This window comes from Eurosta solidaginis, chromosome 1 (assembly GCF_040869045.1).
Source record: "Eurosta solidaginis isolate ZX-2024a chromosome 1, ASM4086904v1, whole genome shotgun sequence".
Lineage (NCBI taxonomy): Eukaryota > Metazoa > Arthropoda > Insecta > Diptera > Tephritidae > Eurosta > Eurosta solidaginis.
This window is the reverse complement of record NC_090319.1, coordinates 368,577,650-368,590,839: the sequence shown is the minus strand read 5'-3', so window position 1 is coordinate 368,590,839 and position 13,190 is coordinate 368,577,650. Positions and strand designations below refer to the sequence as shown.

Here is a 13,190-nt window from a genome sequence, read left to right as displayed (position 1 = left end):
TAAATAACTCCAATATTTAATAATGCAAAATGGCCTTTATTAAAGTACTTCACAATAACACCAATAGCTTGCTTAAATGAAACTGATTTTTTAAAATAATACTGCTATTGCTCGCTAGATAGCGTCTTAAATCCAACTGATTTTCGCGCCTCTACTGTTGCTACCTTTTATAGTGTTTGGTTTACTCGTTGACATTTCTAGGCGGTTCTGTTCTAGATTCTACTAGTTGGTTATCTGGTATAAGTTTCTCAGCTATAACTGCAGATGCACAATTTTTATAGCTTCTCTCACAGCTCATGCGCGTTTGTTTGTGAGCGACACTTCCACAATTATAATTGCATATCTCAGATAAGATATCTGCATGTGTGTGTGCGTTGCTTCTCCGCTGCGTGTACGTACATATGTGTAGACATAATGATTGAATTATTGATGTGCATACAGTCACTGCTTAGCATCGGCTTAGAGATGACAGTACCCCTTAGTGTTGCTAATATTCATTACACTGCCCTCCACCTATTTGGATGGAATACCTTCCCGTCGGTGAAGGTTGTATGGCAGTACCAAATCTCCCTCCCGGGAACCTTCCGAATTATTTTCCTTGTCGTATCTGTGTTTCAACTTACTACTAATTACCCTGGGCCGTTCCTTTACACTCTGTTGTTTATTTTACCGTATAATGTTATCGATACAATTTGTTATCGATTTTGAAAAATTTCTATTTGGGTTGTCATAGAATCAAAAGTTTTTTTGTTTCAAATTTAGTATGACAATGATACCCAACATGTGTGGTACCGATGACACTTAGTTTTTAAAGTTTTAAAATACATATAATTAAAGTGATGTTTTTGTTTTTACTCAAATACATGTTTGTGTATGTATGTGCTTTCTGTGTGCTTAAAACATTTGTTGACTTTTTAACTCTATACATACATATATGTACTAGTTATTAACTTTTATTTAGTATTTTCTAATAATGTAAACAATTTTTTTGTTTGTTGTTGAAAATAGATTTCGCTCTTGAAAATGCTAGGATGACTAGCGAAACGTCGGTCTGTAACAGTGAATAAACTTGTTTTATTTGCACTGACAACGCAATAGGTCAAGTATCCTTGCATAATATTATAAAAAAAGTTTGTTTTGTCAATAACTTCATTGATACGAAAACTCTGAAAATCAGGCAAGCAAATACAAATTTCAGCAGAATTTTTATTTACATTTTTTTAATCTTTTTTATAATTGTCCTTGCTATTTTAAACAGCTTATAATATTTTCGAAGTCATAAATCGCATACGAAGCTATCAATCAAGGATGTGTAAGAATTGGATTGATCGTTTGGAAACCTTTAATCCCGAAATCGAATAAAATAAAAATCAAATGTCCTTGTGAGTATTTACATAGTAGTTTGAAAAAATAGTGGAAGCCGATTTGCATATAAAACAAAATTTCATTTTCAGACAACTTCAAGAGCTATGGCGTTGAGACGGACAAGAATACCATGTATCGCACTTCCAATTCCGAATACGGCTATTGTGCCCCGAATGCCTACACAATTCCAACACGTTACTTTCCGCTTTCACAAAAATTCTCGAATGAGCTTCATCGATGCGGCATGTATCGCAATTTCACGCTTAACACTTAAGGGATCGTGTGTATTTTTGAATATCTCTTTGAACACAACCGCTAAAATAGTTTTTAAATTATTTAGTGGTATTGAAATTAACATGTTGCTGCGTATTAATTAAACATGTTTTAGGTATTGTTTGTCCAAACATAAAGTAATGCTTTAATATATTATGGCGTAAATGGGTTAAGAAGCTCAAACTGAGAGGCATTTTGTAGGGAAAGTAAATGGCTCAGCTCTGCCGTTTCAAGCACAAATAATTAGAACAAAATGCCTCTCCGTTTGAGCTTCTTAACCCATTTACGCCATAATATATTAAAGCATTACTTTATGTTTGGACAAACAATACCTAAAACATGTTTAATTAATACGCAGCAACATGTTAATTTCAATACCACTAAATAATTTAAAAACTATTTTAGCGGTTAATTGTGTTCAAAGAGATATTCAAAAATACACACGATCCCTTAAGTGTTAAGCGTGAAATTGCGATATATGCCGCATCGATGAAGCTAATTAGAGAATTTCTGTGAACTCGGAAAGTAACGTGTTGGTATTGTGTAGGCATTCGGGGCGTAATAGCCGTATTCGGAATTGGAAGTGCGATACATGGTATTCTTGTCCGTCTCAACGCCATAGCTCTTGAAGTTGTCTGAAAATGAAATTTTGTTTTATATGCAAATCGGCTTCCACTATTTTTTCAAACTACTATGTAAATACTCACAAGGACATTTGATTTTTATTTTATTCGATTTCGGGATTAAAGGTTTCCAAACGATCAATCCAATTCTTACACATCCTTGATTGATAGCTTCGTATGCGATTTATGACTTCGAAAATATTATAAGCTGTTTAAAATAGCAAGGACAATTATAAAAAAATAAAAAAAAATGTAAATAAAAATTCTGCTGAAATTTGTATTTGCTTGCCTGATTTTCAGAGTTTTCGTATCAATGAAGTTATTGACAAAACAAACTTTTTTTATAATATTATGCAAGGATACTTGACCTATTGCGTTGTCAGTGCAAATAAAACAAGTTTATTCACTGTTACAGACCGACGTTTCGCTAGTCATCCTATCATTTTCAAGAGCGAAATCTATTTTCAACAACAAACAAAAAAATTGTTTACATTATTAGAAAATACTAAATAAAAGTTAATAACTAGTACATATATGTATGTATAGAGTTAAAAAGTCAACAAATGTTTTAAGCACACAGAAAGCACATACATACACAAACATGTATTTGAGTAAAAACAAAAACATCACTTTAATTATATGTATTTTAAAACTTTAAAAACTAAGTGTCATCGGTACCACACATGTTGGGTATCATTGTCATACTAAATTTGAAACAAAAAAACTTTTGATTCTATGACAACCCAAATAGAAATTTTTCAAAATCGATAACAAATTGTATCGATAACATTATACGGTAAAATAAACAACAGAGTGTAAAGGAACGGCCCAGGGTAATTAGTAGTAAGTTGAAACACAGATACGACAAGGAAAATAATTCGGAAGGTTCCCGGGAGGGAGATTTGGTACTGCCATACAACCTTCACCGGCGGAAAGGTGTTCCGTCCAAATTTGTGGAGGGCAGTGTAGTGAATATTAGCAACACTAAGGGATACTGTCATCTCTAAGCCGTTGCTAAGCAGTGAATGTATGCACATGAATAATTCAATCATTATGTCTAGACATATGTACGTACACGCAGCGGAGAAGCAACGCACAAACACATGCAGATATCTTATCTGAGATATGCAATTATAATTGTGGAAGTGTCGCTCACAAACAAACACGCATGAGCTGTAAGAGAAGCTATAAAAATTGTGCATCTGTAGTTATAGCTGAGAAACTTATAGCAGATAACCAACTAGTAGAATCTAGAACAGAACCGCCTAGAAATGTCAACGAGTAAACCAAACACTATAAAAGGCAGCAACAGTAGAGGCGCGAAAATAAGTTGGATTTAAGACGCTATCTAGCGAGCAATAGCAGTACTATTATTGGATTTATTTATTCAACAGTTTAGTGATTCGAACTTAGCAGAAGGTTGCAAATAAGAGGATTTGCAGTAAGTTCGTTAAAATATGTTTATTCCTGCTTAGGTCTTCTTTCCAGTTCGCTATAACTAAACTTAAATTACTTTCACAGGAATGCTTGCTTCGGAAACCAGATTGTTGGGGGATAATAATTTCTTTATCTTCTAAGTATTTTACAAGCTGGTTTTTTACCACTGTTTCTAGTATTTTCTCGTCACATTGTAACGTATTAATAGGTCTGATCTCATCCGCTTCAATGGTATTTTTAACCTTTTCAATCGGCACAACTCCGAACGATTTCCATAACTTAAACTTTCGTTAACAATTTCAGCGTAAAAAAAACCCGTATAGGTTATGGGGTCTTTAATAACTCCTTCCGAAATGAGCTTTTTCCCTCAAATTTTGTTTCTGAATCTGCTTACTATTTCAAGTACGTCAGTTGCAGAAACTTTTTGAAACATAAAAGCATTTGTGTAATTTTGCACACCTAGGGCACTATCATAATTAACGGAAATAACCGGGATATGCAGGCTGATCTCTAATATACTGTCAATAAAGTAATCATTTAAATACTGCGCTATTTCACTTTCCTCATTATAAGGTTGGTCGTTCATTATTATTTTTAGAATGCCATTATTTTCTTTAGCCATGCTAATGCAATTCTTTAAGTTTTTCCACATGGCCGTGCTGTCATCAACATTACAATCGATTTTGTGTTGCATATACTTCGCTGTTTTAATTTTAATAAGCTGTTTATATTTACGTTTTATAGCGATATATTTATTCCATTCCCCATTTGTTATAGCGACTTTGTACAGATATATTTTAAGTTTGTTCAAATTTTAAAGTTCCAAATCGTACCACTTGTTCATAAGCTTAAGACTGACTTCTTTGGAGTATGTCAGTGTGGCCATTGCATTTGACAGGGTATTATGTAGCAAGGTAGTTTTATTTTCGATACTCAAGTTTTCAAAGTCAGTGAAGTTGAACTGTCGCAATTGGTTAATAAGACTATCACATCTTGCTATCGATATAATGGCTGCCCCATTTCCAGCACTATCCTTCTTAGAGGTTTTCATTCCTCTTGGTTAGTTAAGACGTATAATTGACGCACGCTTTTGGAATCCGGGAGAAGCATAGACATCGACGTGGCTCGAAGTTTACTGCACAGATAATTTAATATATACCATAAAAATTAAATATACTACAGTTGTAGGAGTTGATCGTCTTTCTTATATTTCTATTGCGAAAAATAATTCTTTGTATGAAGGCCTAAATTTAATACCGCAAAGCGCGTATTTATTATTTTTAGAGCTCGAACCCTCACTGCCCAAGAGTTTGACGGGGCTTTGGCAAGCCATTATTCATATAACGTATCTCGACTGCTTCCCATCAGTAATCGGCAAGTTAAGATATGCCATATTAAAGATTTTGACAGAGTTCAATAGATACATTTGACCATATTCTCTGTATTTAGCGTTAAGGGTAATGCTATACGAACGACAGCATGACACTCTTAATAAACTTCCAAAAATATCAAGAAGGGTATCAAAAGGAACCTTTTGGATGCAGGATCGCGAATCCGAAAAAAGAGGTAAAAAAAAGAGAAATTAAAAAATTTCATGTGGTTGTTTGATCACTTGGCGTACCCCAAAAAAAATGAACACAAGTATTTTGCGCGTATATAATTTTGGTGTTGGACCCACCGAGGGTAATTTGTTATAAGAGCGGCCGAAGTCCGCCAATGCAGAAAGTTGTTCGGTGCAAAAATACTACACTCAGAGAAAAAATCGTTCTAAAACGTACGAAACAAGTTCAAAATTAAGAACATTCGTTGATAAAAGTCTATTAAGTACGTTTTTTCTTAACTCGTGACCGATGGGCTTATTTTAAGAACAGTTTTTCCAAGCACACCGTTCGTATTTTATGACCAGTTTGGTATTGATGTGTGAACCTTCTGTGCTCATTTCCACCACTATTTGTGCTTAAAATAAGATTTTTCGTTCTCACGCTTTGAGAAAAATTTGTGGTCGATTTAACATTTTTCGTTCTCAATTCAAGAACGGTTTGGGCTTGAACATTGATGGGAGGGGAAAGTATTTTTTTCAATGGTACCCATTTATTTTTTATTAATAATAATTTTTTTGTCATAAATAAAAAATATTTATAACAAAAAAATTTTTACTATAGTCCAAAAATTTAAGAAAAAAATGCGTAATATGCATTTTTTCTTATGTTTCTCTTATTGAAAAATTATTCTTATTTGAAGATGTAATCTGCATATATACCTAAAACATTTCATAACAAGTTTGAGAATTATCTGGGCATAAGTGAATGGAAAAATAATTGAACGAAAAATAAAAGTTAAAAAATTGCTTTAAAAAATTTTAGAGTTTGACGGTGGTCGAACTCGCGCCACGCGTTCGCAACCACAACCATAACCGCTGGGCCTCTACGATTGCTTAATAGCTTTGCCAAATGTTGTATTTAATTTTGTAGTACACACGAATTTTACCGTTTCTTTTTACTTGAACTTAGATTAAGAACATTGTTCTTAATTTAAGAACATTGTTCTCATTAATAGAACATTTGTTCATATTTTAAGACCAGTCGTTCTCTTTTCAAGAAAATGGTTGTCACTTCAAGAACAAGGTTGTTGTTTTGAGAACAGGTCGGTCGTGTTTCAAGAACAAAAAAGTAAGAACATGAAAATCTTGAATTGAGTCCGGTGGTGCTGGATTAGAACAGCGTTTTTCTCTGAGTGTAGGGATCCCACCCCGGTTTCGCAGTACGCCGGGATTTTTTTTCGGTTATTCGTTAAAATATTTTGATACACGTAAAATTTTTGTCTTCCGTCTTCGGAATCGCGATCCTGGATCCGAAACGCGTCTTCTGATACACCTCTCAATATTTTTGGACATGTATTAGCAGCGTCATGCTTTCGTATAGAATTACCGCGTTAAGTTCATCCTAGATATCAATGATTGCATTGTTTTGACATGGGATGTTTTCATCGATCTCGCACAAATACATCTGAATCTCATCTTGTTCAAATAAATTTTATAACTTTCATGAAAATGAAATGGTATATTAACTTTGGCACGAATCTCAAAATTGTAAGTCCTTAAAGTAAAATAGATAGACCCACCATTAAATATACCGAAATAATCAGGATGAAGGGCTGAGTTTATTTAGCCATGCCCGTCTGTCCGTCTGTCTGTTTGTATGCAAATTAATCCCTCAAATTTTGAGATATCTGGATAAAATTTGGTGAGCAGGTGTTCCGAAAAGACATTTGTCGGAACCGGCCGGATCGGACCACTGTAGCATATATCCTCCATACAACCGATTTTTCAGAAAAAGAGGATTTTTGTCATATCTTCCTCAATTTATCAGATTGATGCTTCAAACTTCACCAAATGCTTTCGTATTATGCACATATTGTTGTCTGAAAAAAATGGATGAGATCGGTGATACATACAGTATATATCTCATACAACCGATTGTTCAGATAAGAAACTTTTCGTAATTACTGCCCCATTTTAAGAGTTGGAGGCTTCAAATTTCAACGAATGCTTACGTATATAACATATATCGATGTCTGCAAAAATCATAGAGATCTGTAGTATATATAGTATATATATGTATATATATATATTCGCCATTTCAGCCCCATTTTAACGGAGAGAAGCTTAAAATTTCATCAAATACTTACGTTTACGTCATATATTGTTGTAATACGTGATTCGTAGTCATAGTTTTTACATGCAGACGACAAAAAAGTGAAACTTTGCATCCTCACACAAAGTACCTACCTATTTTTATACCTTTCATGAAAATGAAATAGTATATTAATTTCGTCACGAAACCCAAAATTGTAAGTCCTTAAAGGAAAATAGATATACCCACCATTAAGTATACCGAAACAATCAGGATGAAGAGCTGAGTTGATTTAGCCATGTCCGTCTGTCCTTCTGTCTGTCTGTCTGTTTGTATGCAAACTAGTCCCTCAATTTTTGGGATATCTTGATAAAATTTGGGTGTCCGATTAGACATTTGTCGGAACCGGCCGGATCGGACCACTATAGCATATCTCCTCCATACAACCGATTTTTCAGAAAAAGAGGATTTTTGTCATATCATACTCAATTTAACAGATTGAAGCTTCAAACTTCACCATATAATTTCGTATATTGCCCATATTGTAGCCTGAAAAAATTGATGAGATCGGTCGTATATATAGTATATATCCCCCACAGCCGATTGTTCAGATAAGGAAATTTTCGTAATTACTGCCCCATTTTAAGAGCTAGAGGCTTCAAATTTTAACGAATGCTTAGGTATATAACATATATTGTTGTCTGAAAAAATCATAAAGATCGGTGGTATATATAGTATATATATGGTGGTATATATAGTATATATAATATATATTTTCGCAAATTTTAGCCCCATTTTAACAGCTAGAAGCTTCAAATTTCACCGAATACTTACGTATATAGCATATATTGTTGTCTGAAAAAATCATACAGATCGGTTGTTTATATAGTATATATCTCATACAACCGATTGTTTAGATAAGAAACTTTGCGCAATTTCTACCCCATTTTAACAGCTTCAAATTTCAACGATTGCTTACGTATATAGTATATATTGTTGTGTCAAAAAATCATAGAGATCGGTGATATGTATAATATATATATGATGGTATATATACTATATATAGTATATATATATTTTTTTTGCGATTTCGGCCCCATTTTAACAGCTAGAAGCTTAAAATTTCACCAAATGGTTACGTGTATAGCATATATTGATGTCTGAAAAAATCATTGAGATCGGTGGTATATATAGTATATATCTCATATAACCGATTGTTCAGATAAGAAACTTTGCCCAATTTCTGCCCCATTTTAACAGCTAGAAGCTTCAAATTTCACCAAATGGTTACGTATATAGCATATATTGTTATCTGAAAAAATCATAGAGGTCGGTGGTACATATATTATATACCCCATTAAAACTGTATTTTTTTGTCCCTTTTTTACGGCTAGAAGCTTCAAAATTCATAAAATTTCATCAGATAGTTACGTTTACGTCATATATTGTTGAAATACGTGATTCGTAGTCATAGTTTTTACACGCAGACCACAAAAAACCTGAAACTTTGCATCCTCACACAAAGTACCTACCTATTTTTTATTTTATATTTATCTTAAAAATCGTTTAGGTATGTAGATCTCTTCACTATATATTTCTTATCTTATATATCCGATTATTCGTAGGTTACGAATGGGATAAGATTATTGTTCAGCTCCATTCATGAAAGGTATGAAGTCTTCGGCACAGTCGAAGACAGTCCCGTCCTTACTTGTTTATTTTATATTTATCTTAAAAATCGTGCCGAAGACAGTCCCGTCCTTACTTGTTTTAGTTGACTTTAGTTTTAAAGTTGACTATTGTAATCTGTCGCATGCAAGTTGCAGCAAAGCTGAAGGGCAGCCGAATTTTGAATGAACTTTTGTAAAAACATTTTTTTCATTTAAAATAATAATAATGTAAACAGATATGATTGCATCAGCTTTTATTAAGAGAAAAATAATGCTTGAAACACAATGCCCTGACGCCGCGAAATAAACACGATGAACTTCGCCTCGTTAAAAATAGAATCCTCGTAATTACATGAAGGTGAACACAATGAAAGCGAAGAGCGAAATTATGCGACGTTGATTAATATTATTAAAAACTAAAAGGTAATTAGAACAAACATTTGCTAAATTTTAGTTTTTTCAATCAATGTTTTCAACTAAGCGGGTACGTGCGCTGTCAAAAATTTAAACTCATGCAAGCTTATGGAAACGTTTGTAACGTGCACCGTATACATGTAAACTGTATTTTTTAAATTAAGGGGTTATAATATTAAAGTTCGCCCTCCGGATTAACACAGCTCTTAACATTTTGGGCGTGTTTTACCAGTCAAGTGATAAAGCAAAAAATTAAAAAAGTTTTAATTTTTTTCATCTTTATTTCTAAACTACCAGACCCTGCAGACATTGTTCTGCCCTAAATTTGGCCTATCTGCAAAAATTTTAATAAGCTTTTTCCGTCTAACTCTGCCCTCCCCCCTGTTGTTGTTGTTGTAGCGATAAGGTTGCTCCCCGAAGGCTTTGGGGAGTGTTATCCTTTGCCGGATACAGATCCGGTACGCTCCGGTACCACAGCACCATTAAGGTGCTAGCCTGACCATCTCGGGAACGATTTATGTGGCCACATTAAACCTTCAGGCCATCCCCTCCCTCCCCACCCCCAAGTTCCATGAGGAGCTTGGTGTCGCCAGAGCTTCGTCTGTTAGTGAAACAGGATTCGCCGCCGATAGGTGAGGTTGAAAATTGGGTTTGGAGAAACTATATGTTGCGCTGGTAACCTGAAGGGTTGCGCTACACAGCCCCTTGAATCTGCTATTTTAGTCGCCTCTTACGACAAGCATACCTACCGCGGGTATATTCTGACCCCCTAACCCGCTGGGGTGCCCTCCCCCCTCTTTACTTTTTCTTAATCCTTTCATTCACCCCTCCCTCCGTCTTTTTCGCTTCATCTATCTCTATCTTCGTCTCACTCTATCTTTTTCTCAGTTTCCTTCTCCTTCCCTCTTTTCTCTTCTCTCAAGTTCTTCTCGTTCGTCTTTATCCCTAATTGCCAGTCCCAGAGGGTGGTATGTATTTTATTCCAGTCCCATTACTTTAAAGCTCTCAGCAATAGCTTTCACTTGATATCCATATTACACACACATTCTAGGGGTATCCGGGTTCACGTTTTGGCCTATATCTCTAGACCCTTGTCACCCAGCGGTATAAAAAATACTCTGTACTAAAGCACACATCAACAGCTCCAAATTCATACCCATAATGTAAAAACACATCCTAGTATTACACTGATCCACGTTTTGGTCTATATCTCGAGACTCTAGTCACAAATAGGTATGAAAATTACCCTGTACTAAAGCACTAATCAACAGCTTTCATTTGTTATTCATATTGTATAAACACTGTCTAGGCGTACACGGGCCCACGTATTGGCCCATATCTCGAGACCCTAGTCACGCAGGGGTATGAAAATTACCCTCTACTAAAGCACTATAAACAGTTTTATTTGTTATCCATATTCTATAAACACATTCTAGGGGTACCCGGATCCACGTTTTGGCCTATATCTTGAGACCGTAGTCACCCAGGGGTACGAAAAATACCCTGTATCAAAGTACTCATAAACAGCTTCAATTTGATACCCATATTGTACAAACACATCCCAGGATTACCTAGGTCCACGATTTGGTCGATATCTCAAAAACCTTTCTAAATCCTTGCAGTTTTTTTAGCCTATAACCATTTCGAGCCACCACCAAATCTATGTTCAAAATTTCATCTCAATCGGTTCAGCCGTTCTCGAGCTTTGCGGTCCAGAAAAAAACGGCTTTAAAAATATATATTAGTATAGAGATATAGATATAGATATAGAAAATGGCCACTCTGAATAAACAGCGTCAATTTCACCTGGCATTGTATTTTAAGTAGACGAAATGTCTGGGCGTAATTTGATGCAAAATGGCCTTTATTAAAGTACTTCACAATAACACTTATATTTCGCAACTGATAGCTTGCTAAAATCAAACTGATTGCTGATTGCTCAGATTGCGCTTTTTTATACTCTTCGATTTCCTCGTTCCATACTTCTAGGCGTTTCCAGAATTTACTTAGTTACTGCTATAAAATTATAACTAGAGACGCACGTGTATATCTTCTCATATGCGCGTGTATATGTGAGTGACACTTCCACAGACAATTGCCTACTTTTGGGAGCATCTCAGATAAGATATATGCATGTGTTTGGGCATCCCTTCTCCGCTGCATGTACGTACATAATGTAGACAATGATTGATTCGTTTATGTAGATACAAGTGACTGCCTGCTTTATTGTTGTTGTGGCTTCATTACTTAGCATCAGAATAGTGATGTGAGTATCACTTAGTGTCACTAATATTCGTCACAATATTATTCAACAAAAATTTATTCCACATGCATAATTTTTTATTTTAAATTTTTTAAACGAAAATTTAATTGATTCAAATTTTTACTACTTATATATCAATTTTATTGTTTGCAAATATTGCACGGCCGTTTATTCAAATTTCAAAATCAGCAAGCAATTGATTGATTGCGAAAATGCATGGCGAAACTGTCCAAGGTGGCAGCACGGGACAGCTGATTTGTACTTTTTTATTTGATTTGATACATCAACTTCCGGCACAGTACGATTTTGACATTAGTCCATCGAATTTAGAAAAACAAAGTACATGGAATTTTTATTTATGGTTGTAGGTATGTTACCATGCTGCCACCTTGTATGGTTCCACCATGGCGAAAATTTAAAACAACTTTTTACCTATGTACGTACATCGCATTTTCTTCTCCACATCAATTTGAATACCCCATGATGTAATAAAACAGATGATGTCAACAACATAACCTCACTTTTTCGGCAGCTCTAAATGCCAGTATTTACGGGTATTTCAAAAGTATAAAATTTGGATTGCTTAATTTTTGGTACAAATTCTTCAAATAAATTGATTTCCTGCAAAATTTTGTCTATATTCTGTTAGGGAATACAAAGTTATGTTAATCTTTTTGGCGGAACAATTCCAGTAACGGCTTATATAGTTATAATATTTCTAAACGTATAGTAAAATTTCTGTATGATAGACAACCCTCTAAATTATTATAAATTATGCATGCCGAACTTGTTAGAATAAGGGAAAACGTCAACGGGATGAGAACACCTGAATATTCAATTCATCATGAGCATAATCCTCCTTGCAACCATATTTTTTTTTTTATTTTCTGTTTTGTTCTGTTTTCTATTGATAAATAAAAAAGCTGAATTTTGAAAAACTCAACCCTTGAAAATGCTTAGTTTCGTGTAGCGTTGACAGACGTCCCCCATTGGAAGGAGGGGGAGGGGGGTGCCCCATTTTGACTCTTTGTCCCCCTTGCTACGGAAGGTAGCGTAAATCCCCCATTTTCGGCCGCAAACGTTAACGAATTTTACGATGTGTTGTCATCACTAATAGGATGAAGTGATATACAAAATTAATGTATGTACATTTTTTGGAGAATTGAAATAGGATTTTGATATGAAAATATTTTTGTGCTGAATATAAACATACGTGTTTTTATGTATAAAGAGTGTAACTTTGTTTGATCTCATGGAATTTTATTTATGAATTGTTTTTTTTGTATGAGTGAATAAATCAATGATTTTGTTCAATATAATTAGTTTTATTAGTCCCCCGAAAGACACCCCTTTTTTCTAACTGTTGTACCTCCAAATCTCCCAATTTGTTATTATCTGTCCCCCTTTCGACATTTTCAGTCTGGGAACCCTAGTTTCGTACTTCATGCAAAACTGCCTAAAGTTTGGTTTAGTGCGGGCCAAAATGTTTCACAGTCTACCATTGTTCGGCCCC

At 34.7% G+C, this 13,190-nt stretch overlaps 2 pseudogenes; one reads left to right on the top strand and one right to left on the bottom strand.

Moving 5' to 3' along the window:
* The first annotated feature begins 1,308 nt into the window (after positions 1-1,308).
* LOC137244986 (piercer of microtubule wall 1 protein-like) lies at positions 1,309-1,639 on the top strand (annotated as a pseudogene).
* Positions 1,640-2,088: 449 nt separating this feature from the next.
* Positions 2,089-2,419, bottom strand: LOC137244981 (piercer of microtubule wall 1 protein-like; annotated as a pseudogene).
* Between the last annotated feature and the right edge of the window lie 10,771 nt (positions 2,420-13,190).